Raw genomic sequence first — 6000 nt, 5'->3', positions numbered from 1 at the left:
GGGCGCTGGTCGTGTTTCGGGGTTACGTGCAGATTCTGGGGCGCAAGGATCCCGGCCTGGCGCAGGGGCTGGAGGAAATCAGCCTGGATCTGCGGGACTTGATGCACCACATCGATTACCAGGTGAGGGCTGGAGGGGTTGGGGGGCGGGTTGGTTCCCGGGGGGGCGCCCGAGTGTGGGGCCCGCGGTGGGTAACGGGGGCTGGTGCCCGGGTGTGGGGCCTGTGAGGGGTAACGGGGGGGCTGGCGCCCACGAGGGGTAACGTGGGAGGCTGGTGCCCGGGCGTGGGGCCCGTGGGGGGTAACGGGGGGGCTGGCACCCAGGCATGGTGCCCGTGGGGGGTAATGGGGGGGCTGGCGCCCGTGGGGGGTAACGGGGGGGCTGGTGCCTGGGTGTGGGGCCCACGCAGGGTAACAGGGGGGCTGGCACCCGGGCGTGGGACCTGTGGGGGGTAACGTGGGGGGCTGGCGCCCAGCTGTGGGGCCCATGGGAGGTAACGGGGGGGGGCTGGCGCCCGGGTGTGGGGCCCGCAGGGGGCAACGGGGGGGGCTGGCACCCGTGGGGGTAACAGGGCTGGCGCCCAGGCATGGGGCCTGTGGGGGGTAGCGGGGGGGCTGGCGCCCAGGCGTGGGGCCCGTGAGGGGTAATGGGGGGGGCTGCCACCTGGGCGTGGGGCCCATGGGGGGTAACGTGGGGGCTGGCGCCCGTGGGGGGTAACAGGGGGGCTGGCACCCAGGCGTGGGGCCCACGGGAGGTAACGGGGGGGGCTGGCGCCCGGGCGTGGGGCCTGCAGGGGGGCAACGGGGGGGGGCTGGCACCCATGGGGGGTAACAGGGGGGCTGGCGCCCAGGCGTGGGGCCCACGGGGGGGTAGCGGGGGGGCTGGCGCCTGGGCGTGGGGCCCGCAGGGGGCAATGGGGGGTCTGGTGCCCGTGGGAGGTAATGGGGGGGGGGCTGATGCTCACCGGGGCTGCGTCTCACTCTCTCCCCCCCCTCTCCTCCCAGATGTGGGGCTCTGGCCAGCCCACCCTGCCGCCCCCGGGGCCCCCCGCCCCCCCCATCCTGCAGCACCCCAGCGCCTGGAGCAACCTGCAGGAGTCGTACCTGGTCCTGCGCGCCATGGAGACCTTCCTGGGCCGCGTCGTCCGGGAGTTCACCCTGCTGCGCGTGGGGGGGGGCTGGGCCCCCCACTGACCCCCCCCAACCCCACCCCCGACAAAACTGACCCCCGGGGGTCACGCTGCTGCTCCCAGAGCTGGGGGGAGAACCCAGGCGTCCTGGCTCCCAGCCCCCCCTGCTCTCACCCACCAGCCCCCACTACCCTCCCGGAGCAGGGGAGAGAACCCAGGCGTCCGGGCTCCCAGCAGCCCCGATGTTAATTTATATGAGTGGATTTTTATATATTATTTATTTTTTTGCTATTTATTACCAAGAAATGTGATTTTTATTTATTTTTTGTAATAAAGTGACTAATGTTAAGTGTCTTGTTGTTTTCACCCAGCCAGGACGCCTGGGTTCTCTCCCAGCTCTGGGAGGGGAGTGGTGGGAGGGCAGGAGCCCGGACTCCTGGGTTCTCTCCCCCCATCACCTCTCGATTCTGGTTTCTCTTTTCCGTTCCCTGTTTCTAGTTGATTCAGCCCCTCCTCATTCCCCTTCGCCCTGGGGTTTTCTGGGAACCCGGTGCTGACTGATACACAAAGTAAACAAAACCCACAAGGTGCTATTTTGGTAGGTCCTACAGGAACTCACGGGCTGTCAGGAGCATCTTCTTTCCCGGAACCTTCCCCACCCTTCAGCTGATATGATTTTGGTAGGTCCTACAGTAACTGCTACGGTCCTGCACCATCCCTCGCCCCCCAGTTCTACGCCCCACATTCCTTTCACATGTGTTTTCTTTATTCCATGTTCCCAGACACACTGATGCAGGTGGGCAGGTGGCCTGGATGCCTGGGTCCTATCCCAGGCTGCGGGGGGAGGGAGGGGGCTGTCTGTCATGGCTGGAATCTGTCCGGCCAGGAGATGGCACGAGCCCCCACCCCCCCCAGGGCCCCCAGCGGGTGGGGATGGGGCAGCGTCACTGGGGCGGGGGTCTGCGCAGACGAAACTTCAGCTCTGCCATCATGTTGGGGTGGGCGAGGCCGAAGCTGTGGGGCAGAGAGACCAGGAGGGGGTGAGGGGAGCGGCCAGCAGGAGGAAGAGAACCCAGGAGTCCTGGCTTCCAGCCCCACCCCCGCTCCAACCCACCAGCCCCCTCTCCCCTCTCAGAGCCGGGGAGAGAACCCAGGAGTCCTGGCTTCCAGCCCCACCCCCGCTCCAACCCACCAGCCCCCACTCCCCTCTCAGAGCCGGGGAGAGAACCCAGGAGTCCTGGCTTCCAGCCCCACCCCCGCTCCAACCCACCAGCCCCCACTCCCCTCTCAGAGCCGGGGAGAGAACCCAGGAGTCCTGGCTTCCAGCCCCACGCCCGCTCCAACCCACCAGCCCCCCACTCCCCTCCCAGAGCTGGGGAGAGAACCCAGGAGTCCTGGCTTCCAGCCCCACCCCCGCTCCAACCCACCAGCCCCCACTCCCCTCCCAGAGCTGGGGAGAGAACCCAGGAGTCCCTGGCTTCCAGCCCCACCCCCGCTCCAACCCACCAGCCCCCACTCCCCTCCCAGAGCTGGGGAGAGAACCCAGGAGTCCTGGCTTCCAGCCCCACCCCCGCTCCAACCCACCAGCCCCCACTCCCCTCCCAGAGCTGGGGAGAGAACCCAGGTGTCCTGGCTCCCAGCCCCCCCTGCTCTAACCCCACCAGCCCCCACTCCCCTCCCCAGAGCCGGGCAGGGAACCCAGGAGTCCTGGCTCCCCTGCCCTCCAACAGCCTCCCTCCTTAGCCCCTCCTTACCCAGCATGCCCTGGGAGCTGCCTCCTCAGTGTGTGTGGCTGGTGGGGCATGGGGGGCAGGAAGCCCCCTGGGGTGCCCGGCTCCTGGGGGGGCTGGGGCAGGGTCTCGGGTGGGGCCCCCCCGGGGGGTCTCTGGGCCCGGAGGCTGGGCGCCCGGCGCACCGACCCCTTCCTCCGTAGCAGCACCCGGCTCCTCTGGGCACTCACGTCCAGGGGGTGGACCTGGGGGAAGGAGACATGAGGGGGGGCTCTGCACCAGGACCCCACCCGTCCCCCCCCCCTCGCTGCCCCCAGGACCTCCCAGTACCCCAACTGGCCCCCCTCCCCTAACCCTCCCCCCCACCTACGGCCCCTCCCCAAATCCCTCGCTGCCCCCCACTCACCTCTCCCGGCTCCAGCAGGGGGGTCTGGGCACCATCTGGGAGGTCGGGCTGGGGGATGGGGCAGAGGGGGGGGTGGTCTGCCGAGCCCTCCCCTGGGGCCCCTCCCTGGGGCCAGCTCCCCCCCCCCCACTCCTTCCCTCTCTCTCTGGGTCCCCAGACAGATGCTGCTCCCCCCGCCCCCCACTTGCTCCATGGGGGCCCCTGCTGGGCTGATGTCCCCCTCAGGGTCCCCCTCTTCCTCCCCGCGGGCCCCTACCCCGGTCCTGAGTCCCCCAGGCTCACCCTCCCGGGGCTGCCCCTCTGGCCTCTCCTCTTCCTGCTCCCCCTGGGTCTGCAGCTGGGGGCTGCCCCCCATCGGCTCCCCCTCCCCTCGCTCCCCCACCCCTATGGGTTCCCCATCCCCCCTCGGCTCCCCCTCCCCTCGCTCCCCCACCCCTATGGGTTCCCCCTCCTCCCTCCACTCCTCCTCCCCTCGCTCCCCCACCCCTATGGGTCCACCCTCCTCCCTCCACTCCTCCTCCCCTCGCTCCCCCACCCCTATGGGTCCACCCTCCTCCCTCCACTCCTCCTCCCCTCGCTCCCCCACCCCTATGGGTTCCCCATCCCCCCTCGGCTCCCCCTCCCCTCGTTCCCCCACCCCTATGGGTTCCCCCTCCTCCCTCCACTCCTCCCCTCGCTCCCCCACCCCTACGGGTTCCCCATCCCCCCCTTGGCTCCCCCTCCTCCTTCTCCCCCACCCCTAGGGGTTCCCCCTTCCCCCTCAGCTCCCACTCCCCCTCCTCCTCCGCCCCCACTGGTTCCCCCTCTCCCTCAGCTCCCCCTCCTCCTCCCCCACCCCTACAGGTTCCCCCTCTCCCCTCAGCTCCCCCTCCTCCTCCTCCCCCATCCCTACGGGTTCCCCATCCCCCCTTGGCTCCCCCTCCTCCTTCTCCCCCACCCCTAGGGTTCCCCCTTCCCCCTCAGCTCCCACTCCCCCTCCTCCTCCTCCCCCACTGGTTCCCCCTCTCCCCTCAGCTCCCCCTCCTCCTCCGCCCCCACTGGTTCCCCCTCTCCCCTCAGCTCCCCCTCCTCCTCCTCCCCCATCCCTATGGGTTCCCCATCCCCCCTCGGCTCCCCATCCCCTCGCTCCCCCACCCCTATGGGTTCCCCCTCCTCCCTCGGTTCCCCCTCCCCTCGCTCCCCCATCCCTATGGGTTCCCACTCCTCCCTCCACTCCTCCTCCCCTCGCTCCCCCACCCCTATGGGTTCCCCATCCCCCCTCGGCTCCCCCTCCTCCTTCTCCCCCACCCCTAGGGGTTCCCCCTTCCCCCTCAGCTCCCACTTCCCCTCCTCCTCCTCCCCCACTGGTTCCCCCTCTCCCCTCAGCTCCCCCTCCTCCTCCTCCCCCACCCCTAGGGGTTCTCCCTCCCCCCTCAGCTCCCCCTCCTCCTCCTCCCCCACCCCTACAGTTTCCCCATCCCCCCTCGGCTCTCGCTCCCCCACCCCTAGGGGTTCCCCCTCCCCCCTTAGCTCCCCTTCCCCCTCCTCCTCCTCCTCCCCCACTGGTTCCCCCCTCTCCCCTCAGCTCACCCTCCTCCTCCTCCCCCACCCCTAGGGGTTCTCCCTCCCCCCTCAGCTCCCCCTCCTCCTCCTCCCCCACCCCTACAGTTTCCCCCTCCCCCCTCGGCTCTCGCTCCCCCACCCTTAGGGGTTCCCCCTCCCCCCTCAGCTCCCCTTCCCCTTCCTCCTCCTCCTCCTCCCCCACTGGTTCCCCCTCTCCCCTCAGCTCCCCTTCCTCCTCCCCCCCCACCCCTAGGGGTTCCCCCTCCCCCATCAGCTCCCCCTCCTCCTCCTCCTCCTCCTCTCCCACCCCTACGGGTTCCCCATCCCCCCTTGGCTCCCCCTCCCCTCGCTCCCCGACCCCTAGGGGTTCCCCCAGGGGTTCCCCCTCCCCCCTCAGCTCCCCCTCCTCCTCCCCCACCCCTACGGGTTCACCCTCCCCCCTCAGCTCCCCCTCCTTCTCCTCCTCCTTCCCCACCCCTAGGGGTTCCCCCTCCCCCCTCAGCTCCTCCACCCCCTCCTCCTCCTCCCCCACTGGTTCCCCCTCCCCCCTCAGCTCCTCCACCCCCTCCTCCTCCTCCCCCACTGGTTCCCCCTCCCCCCTCAGCTTCCCCTCCACCTCCTCCCCGACCCCTAGGGGTTCCCCCTCCCCCCTCAGCTCCCCCTCCCCTCGCTCCCCCACCCCTACGGGTTCTCCCTCTCCATTCTTCTCCTGCCCCACCCCTACGGATTCCCCCTCCCCCCTCAGCTCCCCCTCCTCCTCCTCCTCCACCCCTAGGGGTTCCCCCTCCCCCCTCAGCTCCCCCTCCTCCTCCTCCCCCACCTCTAGGGGTTCCCCCCTCTCCCCTCAGCTCCCCCTCCTCCACCTCCCCCACTCCTAGGGGTTCCCCCTCCCCCCTCAGCTCCCCCTCCCCTCGCTCCCCCCACCCCTAGGGGTTCCCCCTCTCCCCTCAGCTCCCCCTCCTCCACCTCCCCCACCCCTAGGGGTTCCCCCTCCCCCCTCAGCTCCCCCTCCCCTCGCTCCCCCCACCCCTAGGGGTTCCCCTTCTCCCCTCAGCTCCCCCTCCTCCACCTCCCCCACCCCTAGGGGTTCCCCCTCCCCCCTCAGCTCCCCCTCCCCTCGCTCCCCCACCCCTAGGGGTTCCCCCTCTCCCCTCAGCTCCCCCTCCTCCACCTCCCCCACCCCTAGGGGTTCC

At 70.4% G+C, this 6000-nt stretch overlaps 1 long non-coding RNA gene across 1 annotated transcript; it reads right to left on the bottom strand.

The window, feature by feature from the left end:
* Window positions 1-1873: 1873 nt before the first annotated feature.
* Window positions 1874-3638, bottom strand: LOC122173318 (uncharacterized). Its single transcript, XR_010600325.1, has 3 exons — window positions 3266-3638; window positions 2884-3104; window positions 1874-2143 (listed from the first exon to the last, which is right to left on the bottom strand). It is a non-coding gene; the product is annotated as an uncharacterized LOC122173318 (long non-coding RNA).
* Window positions 3639-6000: the final 2362 nt, after the last annotated feature.

This window comes from Chrysemys picta, chromosome 4, assembly GCF_011386835.1.
Source record: "Chrysemys picta bellii isolate R12L10 chromosome 4, ASM1138683v2, whole genome shotgun sequence".
In the NCBI taxonomy this organism is placed as follows: domain Eukaryota; kingdom Metazoa; phylum Chordata; order Testudines; family Emydidae; genus Chrysemys; species Chrysemys picta.
This window is presented reverse-complemented; position numbering and strand designations above follow the sequence as displayed.